Source organism: Pinus tabuliformis, chromosome 7, assembly GCF_031772625.1.
Source record: "Pinus tabuliformis cultivar Carrire ecotype Pingquan chromosome 7, CPIR1, whole genome shotgun sequence".
Taxonomy (NCBI): domain Eukaryota; kingdom Viridiplantae; phylum Streptophyta; class Pinopsida; order Pinales; family Pinaceae; genus Pinus; species Pinus tabuliformis.
In genome coordinates, this window is record NC_142293.1 from 107,230,405 (window position 1) to 107,241,529 (window position 11,125).

Here is an 11,125-nt window from a genome sequence, read left to right on the forward strand (position 1 = left end):
GTGGCGTCGTCATCATCGAATGGTTAAAACCTATGTTCCTGATTAGCTTTTAGTTGAGTGTTTCATTAAGTCCTTATTGCCATCTATCACTGAGGATGTGGCTAAAGGTGGAGTTGTTACAGAAGAGCAAGTGATTGCTTGTGCCCAATACTTGGATTTAATTTACACACAATCCAGCACGCTCTATGAAAAAATTCCACATGCACCACGCCTAAATCAATCCATTCCACCTCCATCATCGAATACAGACTCTCATGCCGGAGACGGTGTGATCGGTTCCTTGAGCACGCAAACGGTAACTAAACCATCTGTTCAATCACTTGCCATGAATCAAACTATAAATGCTTCTGAGGTTCCTGCTTCCAAGATTAATGTCATGTCATCTGACAAAGGTAAGAATCAAAAGCAACCAGGAAACAAGAAGAAAGGGAAAAATAAAAAGAAAACTGAAAACCCTCCTCAAGATAAACAATCTTATTCCTCTAATTTTGGAAAGAAACCTCATTATCGATGTCTGATATGTAATGACGAGCACTTTACAAGAGACTGTCCTCACCACTTGGAAGTTTCTAAGTTGTTAAAAACTTCTACCGCATCCGCAGTGTTTACAGATCCGTTTCCAAACCCGGATACCAATATGGTTGCAACTGAAAATGCTTCCACTTCCTAGGTATTAATGTTATCCATATCAAAACCCAAAGATGAGATTTTGATTCAGACACGTAGTAAAGATTATGGTAATCTGCCATCGTCGTCAAATAATCAGGCCATTGATCAACTTGGTTCTTCGACTTCGACCACATCGGAAAACATTCCACTATCCATTGCACCAGAATTAACAATAAAGCCACCTAAGGGAGTTGTGCATAAATCAACGTTTAACCCTCGAGCTCGAGCTGCTCAAAATTATAACATAGTAGAATATCTTTCTCAGTCTCCTTCTACTATGTCGATGCTTGAGGTATTACAAAATTTCCCTTCCTAGAAGAAGGCTTTACTATCAGCAATAGGTGGAGTAGATCCAGCGGATTCTAATCTTGTGGTTTTTAATCACTCAGGATATACACCATAGTTACCAGCACAATTAGTTTTTCTAATTCAGGTTAAAGCTCTCAACAAAAATATTCATCAAATGATCATAGATGAGGAAGCTTCTACCTGCATTATGTCAATGAGCTATTGGAAAACACTGGGGTCACCTACATTGTCAAGATCACCAACCGCATTGAAGGTTTTTTATGGAAAAGCTTATACTTCATGTGGGATTTTGAATAATTTGCAAGTAGAACTAGGGGGAAAAACAGTAACTATTGAGGTTGATGTGGTTGATGAACCCATTGACTACAACATTTTACTTGGACGACCATGGGTTTATGCTATGGCTACTGTTGTTTCCACGTACTTTCGTACAATTGCATTTTCGTATAAAGGTGGAATAGCAGTTATCGACCTAACCTCATTTTTTACCTCTAGTCCTAAAGTTATGGCAAGCATTCCATTTGTTAACGGATCCCCGCTTTCACTTCAATCTGTTGGTGTAGGTATTTTCAAAGATCCCTCTCTAATGGGTACTTTCACACTTCCTCCACCATCTGGAATGTCAGAAGTTGCAAGAGTCGAGACATGTAATACGTTATCCTCTACTTCATCTGATTTAAAGAGGATCACCAATAGTTTTGAAGATGAAATTTTTACTGAGGTTATGCCACTAAGTCCCATTGAACTTGCATAACAATCAATTTTTCTTGCTTGTGTAGCATTTCCAGATCCACATTCGCCGATTGTATGGGTAGATCGTTCACCTGAACACGGTACTTCTTCCGATCCTTTTGCTTGTATATATTCTATAGATGAGGAAATCATCCAATCAATGATGATAGGAGAAGAACCATCGGAAGATTACCATCATCATTCCCATCTTCCAGATTCTAGTGAAGATTATTCAGATGAGCTAGTACACCCTTCAATTGTAGATTTCGTTTTGAATTCTGCTCGAATAGATTCGGTAGATTCTGAGCATAATTTGTCTAACACAGAAGAAACAATTTCTATAGACATTTCGACCAAGCCTAACATTGTAGAAAACATTCATGTTGGAAAATATTGTTCTCCTTTGGAACTTGATATTTACCGTGCTCTATTTCGTGAATTTAGAGATGTATTTGCATGGTCTTATGAGGAGATTCCAAGCATTGATTCAAGCATTTTTGAACATCAAATCAAAATGTACCCTGATGTCAAACCAGTACAACAGCAGTTTTGACATGTACATCCAAAGAGAGCTACTGCCATTAAGACAGAGGTTGAAAAACTTTTGCGTATTAGCTTCATTTACCCTGTACCTCTTACCAATCGGGTATCAAATATTGTTCTCATGATGAAAAAACAAGGAACAATCCGAGTGTGTGTTGATTACCGGGATGTAAATAAAGCATGTCCAAAAGACAATTATCCTACACCCTTCATTGACCAGATTATTGACGAATGTGCTGGATGTGAAATCCTTTCATTTATGGATGGATTTTCATGCTACAATCAAATCAATATCTGCCCAGAGGATCAGTAAAAAACTGCGTTTATTTGTCCCTAGGGCACATTCGCATATAGAAAGTTACCTTTTGGTTTGAAAAATGCAGGGACTACATTTCAGAGGGTAGTGAACTATGCCTTCCATGACATTAAGAACATTGTACAACCATATCTTGATGATTTTCCTGCTCATTCACGAAAGCGGACTGATCACCTGCAACATCTTAGAGCAATTTTCTTACGGTGCCGACACTACAAAATAAGGCTCAATCTGCACAGGTGTGTGTTTTGTGTTGGCTCTGGTCAATTGCTTGGATTCATGGTCTCAAAAGATGGAATTCAACTCGATCCAACTAAGTTTCATGCAATAATTTACTTGGCTCCACCTTCGAATTTATTAGAGTTATAGAAACTTCAAGGGAAGGCAAACTTTTTGAGGAGGTTCATTCCAAACTATGCTGAAATGGCTAAAGGTTTTACATGTTTGTTGAAGAAAGAGGTACCCTTCCATTGGGATCAGGTTGCGCAAGCTTCCTTTAGTGCTCTTAAAGATTCCCTGATTACAGCATCATTAATGTATGCCCCAAACTATCAACAAGACTATTACTTGTATCTCGCCGATGCAGATACAACCATCGAAATGGTTTTAGTCCAAGGAGAATATGGAATAGACCATCCAATATATTATTTTTGTTGTAATCTCAATGATATAGAAAGAAAATATTCTTATGTCGAAAAGTTAGCTTTTGCAGCCGTTCAAGCTGTGCAGAGGTTTCGTCACTATATTATCCTACGTAAAACTATGATTATCTCTGATTGCAACCCTATGACATATATTTTGTCATGCCAATTGCTGGGGGGAAATATTCGAAGTGGATAGTGATATTGCAAGAATTTGATTTAGAATTTGTTAAGTCTAAGTCAAAGAAATCTCTTGTATTTTCTAAACTACTTTCCAATCTTCCCTCATCCTCCAATGATTTAACATCAGAAACATCAATCTTGGATGAGTCTCTATTTCTCATCTCGTCAAGTGATCCATGGTATGAGGATATACTGATCTATCTCTAGACCCAAGATTTTCGGCCCAATACCTCTCGCTCTCAACAATGACGTATCCGATACCAAACCAAAAATTATCTGATTGTTGGAGACACGCTCTATCACCATGGTATCGATACAATTTTATGTAGGTGCCTCACTCATGTGGAATCCGAGAAAGCTTTGAATGAATTTCATTCAGGTGCTTGTGGTGGAAATTTGTCTAGATATGCAACAGCACAGAGAATTCTCCGTGCTGGTTACTTTTGGCCAACAATATTCAAAGATTGCATAATTTCTGTCAAAAGTTATCATGCATGTCAAATATTCAATCAGAAAGTTAGACTACCACCTACACCTTTGCATCCAGTAGTTTCTATTGGACCATTCGCTAAATGGGTCATTGATTTTATGACATGTAACCCCACCTTGACCGGGGGGCATGGGTATATTATAGTCGCTGTTGATTATTTTACCAAATGGGCTGAGGCGATGCCTACATTAAACAACAGTGGCGAAACGGCTGCATTGTTTTTCTTCAACCACGTGGTTGCCAGGTTTGGTGTACCATAGGCCATAGTCACAAATCATGGGTTGCATTTTCACAATCACATGATGGTTGAGTTGATTGCTAAATTAGGACTGTCACATGATAGTTCTACTCCATATTATCCCCAAGCTAATGGACAAGTTAAGGCTATCAAAAAGGTCCTTAAGCACATGTTGCAATGAATTATTGGAGTGCATAAACAAAATTGGAATTTAATCATGTTCTCAGATTTGTGGGCATATCGGACCTCAGTGAAAAATGCTACCGAATTCACACCCTTTCAGTTGGTGTATGGTTTGGAAGCAGTCTTGCCGATTCAATGTGAAATTTCGTCACTCAAACTCGCAATTGACCTGCTACCTGACACTTCTAAGGAAGAAGCATGTTTCTTGGAATTAATCCATCTGGATGAAACCCATCGTGATGTTTCATTGGCTAACGAAGCACACAAGAAACAGGTAAAGGCACAATATGATCAAAATGTCAAGCCTCAAGTCTTCTCAGAAGGTGACCTAGTCTTGCTTTACGATTAGGAGTCTAATAAAATTGGAGCAGGAAAATTTGAACCACTTTGGATGGGCCCTTATATTGTTAAGTGCATTTTGACGAAAGGTGCCTACGAGTTAGTAGATTATGATGGAATTCCATTGTCTAAGCCCGGAAATTGGTTGTATTTAAAACGTTACTATGCTTAGTTAAGTATGCTAAAGCTCATGTAAATATGCTTGGATGCATGTGTGAGTGTGTGTCTTTTAGGGTTTTTATTTGGTTAAGTAATCCACTTTTCATTTGTTACAGATGTCAAACTTTTCAGAACCATTTCTTGGTTATGCCAATGGTGCTAGTCATAGTACGCAGAACCTATCTTCTGCAGCATGGTCTATTTTCGCTCCGAGTGGCAAGTTAATGAGTTTTAGAGGGATTTTTATTGGTCGATTGACAAATAATATCGCTAAGTATAGCGCATTGATTGAACTTCTCTCTAATGCCATTTCACTTGGCATTCATTGAATCATCATTAGGCTAGACTCACAGCTCGATGTGCTACAAGTTATTGGCGTTTATACTATTCGAAACCTTGCAATTTATCGTATGTTCCTTAGAGTTTGTTTTTTGGAAAGGTATTTCAAATTTATTCAATATCAACATATTTCCAGAAGTCTAAACAAATTAACTAACTCTCTAGAAAATTATGTGTTAAATAGACATTTGCAACATATGTAAAGCAAATATTTTCAATTAGCATCATGAGTTGGATAGGATTTCATCACTCAATCATAATAAAACCCTGAAAGTAAAATAGATAATTGTAAAAAGTTTTTACAAATAGTTTGTGTCCAAGAAAAAGATTGGTCATCTGACCTAAAAACTAAAATGTATGCATAAAAAGCATCTTAGTAAACTAGTGGTGCTCATGATAGCAGGTCACTCCCTGGGCTATCATGCGCAAGAGTCTCATCCAACGATCTGGTACACCGATGGTGTGGCGCTACAGTCACATAGGTAGCTCCTCAATCCAGACATTTGGAATGCCCAGGGTTAATCCCTCTATGTGATCTTGCAATTCAGTCAGAGTCTCGGCCAAATCCAAGTCTTGGAGAATTGCTCTCCCTATAGGTCTCTGTGCTGGTCCATCTACATCTCTTGGGTCTCCCACAGGTTGAACAGGTCCAATATCTATATGCATAAAAAATTGATTTTGGTTTAGTATTGGAAATAATCAAAAGCACAAAAAATGAAAAAAAAATTAAAATAAAATTCAAAAACACTTGGTCAAATAGTTTACCAATAGCACCCCACATTGCTCCAGCTGGTAGTGGTAAATCTAGATCGCCATGGAAATTCATTCCTGAATATGGATATTCTATTAAAGTCATCTCCTGTTGATTGAACCATTCAAAGAATCTAAGGGTAAATACGATCAAAGAGTGAGCACCATGCCTAGCCATAAGATCTATCCACCTCTGCATCCGTGGGTCTCTTGGTCTAGATACACCCAATGAAATGAGTTGTGGCTGCAAGAGAGGTATTCTCTCTAAGGCAAAAGAGATCACGATTGATCTGTAGCCAAAATTCTTGATCTTTCCTCTTTTTACCTTGGTCAGTTGCTCTTTCATAGATGAAAAGACAGCCCCGCACCAGTTGAACACTTTTGGCTCTAAACATTCTAAAGCATACTGCATGTATGATTTGTTGGCCAAATGAAGCATGGAACTACTAGCTAATATGGCAATGGTAAAAAGGATTGTCTTTAGCAGTAAATCACTAACATCCTTAATAAGTATCCTTCCATCTCTGCTAGGTTGGGCACCCTACCTATAGAACTGTCACACATAATCTTTCATTGGTCTACCCATGTGGGAAAGACCTGTTAGTGAAATGGGGGCACTCCGCCTCGACAGTCCAGTTAGGAAGTATATATCATCAATGGTAAAAGGGACCTCTTTGTCCTGAATGTGAAAGACTGATAGGTCGGATCCCATGATTGAACAAGGAACCGTAGAAGATCCATCTGTTGTCGCATGTTGGATAGCTGAAAATACTTGAGTAACCCACAATTTCTTAGGGCCTTGACTATTCCCTGGTTACTCAAGGATATGATATATTGTTCTTCATGCTCTCGTTCTCTCCATATGATTACCATTTCAATTCCTGAATTGGAAAAGAAAACCCTAGGGACCTCAAAACCCTAAAATGTTCTTGACTACAATAGAAGAAAAATAGAATGAAATTAAAGAGAACGAAGTTATTTCCTACCTAATCTGAACAGCACAAGGAATAATCCCTTCAATCCTCTGCAATCAACTGGTGAACTTTGGGAAAAAACTACTCCAGTGATCAGAAGGTAAAAACGAGATTGTGAAAATGAATGGTAAGAACTAGTTTTTATGTTTATTTCTCGCACATTAATCAAGTAAACATTGGTTTTCATTTATTTAATCCATGAACATGTATTGTTTAATCTTTTAATGGAATCTTGAGCATGATTCACAACTGGAAAGCAGTTATGACGTGCTTACATGTAAATTGAACATCTTTGACCACAAAGCAAACTTTGATCACTTTTTAAAGCTTTGTTGAAAATGAAAAAGGAACCCCCTTGGATTCCTCTTTAAAGCTCTTTTCAGACTCTCTAAACATGAAAATATTGTCGAGCACTTGTCGTTTCTATCTCATTAATGGATTAGAATCAATATCTACTTAGTATAGTTTTTCCCCTTCTTTGGACTAAGTTAGATTAACTACAAAAAAGGTACTCGTTGGTCAAACATGATCAATAGGTTCTCTCTTGTATTCTTTTATGCTTTTTTGGGCTTGAGAGAAAAATGTACAAAAAAGAACTTGTGGAGTCTTCTTTTAGTCCCTTTTTAGACTCTCTAACTGTGAAAAGGACTGAGTTATCTTTGTCGTTAAACTCGTTAAAAAACATTAATACCGACAAACTTGTCCATCTAGACAAGACCGAGTTCCACCTTCGCTAGACTCGTTAAAACATCAAATAGAGATGGATTCACCTGAAGGGTGAAATTATACAACAAGCATATGTTATCCTCCTCAAGCTTGATAAAAATAAAGAGGTACTGGTCAGAAATGACCGGGGAAAATGGAAAAAGCTGGGAACACTTTATGGTAGCAGGTTGCTTTTGAACATGACACTTTCACCTCATCACCGTGACTATGTGGGTTGGGTCATTCAGCTTGATGGTTATCACACCATTGGTCTATCATACCATCCATAACTTTATTTTGGATCAATGCTACCAATTCACTTCATTGTCACCGATATGTTCAAGAGAAGTCATTCAGTTCAAAACTTCATCCTTTACAATACTATAAACCTTCATTTTCATGCTCATCATTCCTGAACCTTGTGTCATTAGTTGATGTTTCATCTCCAAAATCATTTACCTCGTTTCGTGTCATTGATGTGGGACACATCAAGGCCCTCCTGCAATGAGTCACTTCTTGTTGACATCAGAACATCATCCAAGAAGTTGACTTAGAAACACCCCTTCAGTACCTTGAGGCTTACATACATCAATGGCAGGTTTCTCGCTTCTGGCGATAGGTTGACATCAATGGCCTTCAACCAAAAGTGTTCGACATCAAATCATTTATTCACACCATGCGAAATGTACTACAGTACCTTGAGGGTCATTATCATTATTGGTGATTCCTCCCGTGTCTGTTAACATCTTACATCATTGGCTGGTAATCAGACAATGTCTCTCCATGTTCAACTTCAGATCATCTATTCACATGGTTAGACTTGTACTTGAGTGAAAGATTGGACCAGATTGAAGACCTCAGATCTAGTTTCATCCATCTGGGCTACAATATATTGTTCAGGAGTACTATATCAAATGTACAATGGCCTTACATTCACGGTCATCCATTCGTGGGTCTATATCTGTAGACGACTGTATTTTTACATGTAATGAAAGTTTATAAGTTGAGCATGGGTATGCCTTCCCTCAGCTAGTTCATGAGTGTTATGAACCCAACTCAAGAAAAGATAGAAAAGATAGATCAACGCCTTAGAATTCAACCTCTTCGAGGGGGCAACCTCCTTTACATTACATAAATGAACAATTCTTGGATGATACAAATGACAAAACCTCCTTTCTATATACAGGAGTCTAAAGAGTCACAATATAATCCAGCTGACCTAACAATAATAATATAAAGCCACAAAAATAACAATAGAGGGATTCTATGGGGCACAGAAATAATAATATGGGGGTAATAGGGGCACAACAATATAAATAAGGGGTATAACTACAATAGTAATGGGGTAATCACTAGTATTATAGGGACCCAACATGCCCCTCTCCTTCAAAAAAGTGTTGTCCTCAACGCTTGAGTAGTTCTGGATACCTCTGCATAAAATTCTCATCCTCCCATGTGGAATCTTCAGCGGATAAGTTCTTCCACTTGATAAGATACTCTGAAATTGATCGATTTCGTAGCTGTCGAGTTCTTGTTTCTGTGACTGCTTCCGGTTCCAATATAATTTTTCCTTCCTCGTCAAGTTCTGGCAATATTGTTTGAACTGGGAGCTTGTCGCCTATAACCTTCTTTAAACATGAAACATGGAAAACTGGGTGCAATCGAGAAGTTGCAGGAAGCTCCAATTTGTATGCCATAGTACCAATCTTTTCCAACACCTTGTACGGACCATAATACTTTGGTGATAATTTATTATCCTTCTTAGCTTGCTTTAGGGACATTTGCTTATATGGTTGTAGCTGTAGGAATACCCAATCACCTACATCAAAACTTCTTTCACTGCGATGTTGATCTGCCTGTTGTTTCATTCTATTTTGTGCCAACACGAGGTTATCCTTTAAGAGTTGGAGGACTTGTTGTTGATGTTCGATGTGATGTTCCACTGCTTGAACCTTAGAATTTTCTCTTAAATATGATGTGATTGATGGTGGTTGGTACCCATAAAGTGCCATAAATGGGGTCATTTTTGTTGCTGTATGGAAGGAAGTGTTATACCACCATTCAGCCAGAGGCAACCATTTGACCCATTGTGTCTGTTTATCAGATACAAAGCAACGAAGATATCCTTCCAAACATTTGTTTACTATCTCAGTTTGCCCATCAGATTGAGGATGATAAGATGAGCTATGAGCTAACTGAGTACCAAGACAAGAAAATAATTCTGTCCAAAAATTTCCAGTGAAAATGGGATCTCTGTCACTTACAATAATCTTTGGGTTTCCATGTAGCTTTTGAACTGTTTCCATAAATGCAGTAGAAACTGTACTGGCTTTAAATGGATGTGATAATGCACAAAAGTGTGCATACTTGGTAAGTCTGTCAACTACCACCATGATGACACTCTTTCCCTCAGACTTGGGTAAACCTGTGATAAAATCCATTGAAACCTCCTCCCAATGTTGGCTTGGAATGGATAAAGGTTGTAATAGACCCGGTGTCTTAATTGTTTCAACTTTATTTTGTTGGCAAACCAAACATTCCGCCACAAACTTTTGAATATCTGATTTAAGGCCATCCCAAAAAAATTCCTTCTTAACCCTGTGGTAAGTTTTTAAAAATCCTGAGTGCCCTCCTAAGGGAGAAGTGTGCAATTCCATAAGAATCTTTTGTTTTAGCTGGGAATTCTTACAGAGGTATAAGCGATCTTTGTACCATAACGAATCATTTTGCCAGCTAAATGTATCAGAAGTACTGGAATCTTGTTGTAGCTTTCGAATAAGTGCCCACACTTCTTCGTCATTCTTCCATTCCTCCTTTGCTTTGTTTATCCAATCTGGTTGGATAATAGAAATGGCACACAACAATGCTTCCATATCCTCATCCTTTCTTGAGAGTGCATCTGCCACCACATTTTGCTTCCCTTTTTTGTAGATGATTTCAAAGTCATAACCCAACATCTTTGTGACCCACTTTTGTTGCTCTTCAGAGGATAATCTTTGTTCTAAAAAGTATTTAAGGCTATCATGATCCGTTTTTACCTTGAAGTGTCTTCCCATTAGGTAGGGTCGCCATTTCTTAAGTGCATGGAGTATTGCCAACATTTCCTTCTCATAAATAGCTTTGCTTAAAAACTTTCCCTTGATTGGACGACTTTCAAAAGCAATGGGTCTTTCATCTTGCATTAGAACAGCACCAATTCCATTTCCTGAAGCATCACATTCCACAATAAAGGTTTTTGTGAAGTCTGGTGTAGCTAAGACTGGTGCTTGGCACATTGCCTCTTTAAGATGTTTAAAGGCCTTTGTTGCTTCCAGAGTCCATGAAAATGAATCTTTCTTCAATAATGTTGTTAGAGGTGCTGCTATTCTCCCATAATTCTTAACGAACTTGCGATAATACCCTGTCAACCCAAGAAATCCTCGCAGATGCTTTATGGATGTGGGGATTTTCCATTCCTTAATGGCTTTAATTTTGCTAGGGTCTACCTTAACTCCTTCATGAGATACAATATGACCCAAATATTCCACCTCTTGGACTCCAAAGAAACATTTGGAT